The sequence below is a fragment of the Elephantulus edwardii genome, unplaced genomic scaffold, assembly GCF_000299155.1.
Source record: "Elephantulus edwardii isolate Elephantulus edwardi_28Jun2011 unplaced genomic scaffold, EleEdw1.0 scaffold00006, whole genome shotgun sequence".
In the NCBI taxonomy this organism is placed as follows: domain Eukaryota; kingdom Metazoa; phylum Chordata; class Mammalia; order Macroscelidea; family Macroscelididae; genus Elephantulus; species Elephantulus edwardii.
Window position 1 is genome coordinate 26744549 of NW_006399756.1, and position 1497 is coordinate 26746045.

The window sequence follows — 1497 nt, forward strand, 5'->3', positions numbered from 1 at the left end:
ATAGCAACTCGAGGTTTGAATTTGTTCTTCAGTTCCTTGAGCTTAAGATATGCTGAGCGAGTTCGGCCCTTTTGATATTCTGACTCCAACTCCTTGCACATTTCATTGTAATATGTTGCTTTGTCATCCCGTGCTGCCTTTTGAAATCTTCTATTCAACTCTTTAGTATCTTGAATTATTCCTTGTGCTTTCGCTTCTCTGCGCTTCAGTGCAATTTTCAGAGTGTCTTCTGACATCCATTTTGGTCTTTTCTTCCTCTTCTGTCTTTACAATGACCGTTTGCACTCTTCCTGGTTAGTGGAGAGTTTCCATTTTTTATTTTTGTAAAGCAGCAGATTTCCGACGTAATAAAAGGTGAGCCAACAAGCTCAGAAATTGGAATTATATGCATAAAAATATGGTTTCTTGCCTCTTTCTCAGTGAATTTTGGTGCTTCTTGTGGGGGTGGGAACTTTGTGTCATAAAGCTTTTAGAATTTCTGGATTAAAGTGTCATAAGTATATCATTATTATGTGATGCAATTTTATGTGAAGAAAATCAGGGTTTATGCTAAATGAAGAGAGAAAAAAATCTACATTTGAAAGATTAATGAGGTCACTTGACAAACTCACTTTGACCACTGAAAATTGTGTTCACACATTACACGTCAGTCACATAGAGTTGAAGCCACCTATATTCCCATTGCCCAGCAAGTATATTCCCAGAGAAACCAAATCCACTGACATAGATTTGATTCCAACTCACAGCCACCCTCCATCATGTTCCTGAGGTTATAAATCTTAACAGATGGATACTGCACCTCTTTCTTCCAAGGAGCAGGCTGGTAGGTTCAATCTGCAAACCTTTCTGCTAGCAGCCAACCACTTACCCACTATGCCATTGAGACTTGGTATTGACTGTACATACACATCTATATGTATGCATATAAGGACCCTGGTTGTGTACTGTGTTATGTGTCATGCTGCTAACAGAAAGTTTTAATCCACCAGCCACTTCAAAGGAGAAAGATGAGGCAGTTTGCTCCTGTTGAGATTTACAGCTTCAGAAACCCATTGGAGGGTTTCCATGAGTCAAGGAAAGTGGGTTTCGTAAGGAGAGGAATAAAAATGTACACACACACACACACACACACACACACACACACACACACATATGCAAGTATTTGTGGTGGTGTGCTGAGCTCAGAGGCTGTAAGAAGGAGGACATAGCCAGCCGACAGAGTGACTGGCAGATCTGAATTACCTGCCTTTGGGTTGGCAGCACAAACTCCTTACCACTAAGTCACCAGAGAGCTCCATATAAATGTGTGTGTGTGTGTGTGTGTGTGTGTGTGTACTGCCATGAGTTGGTTCCAGATATACCAACAAATAAATCTTTACTCGAGAACACTTCCCACTCGAGAACACTTCCCATCTTTTTCCCATGAAAGAGCCTGGTGGATTGGACTTGAACTTCCAGCCTTTTAATCAGCAGTGTAACACATTAGGAGCTATGCCA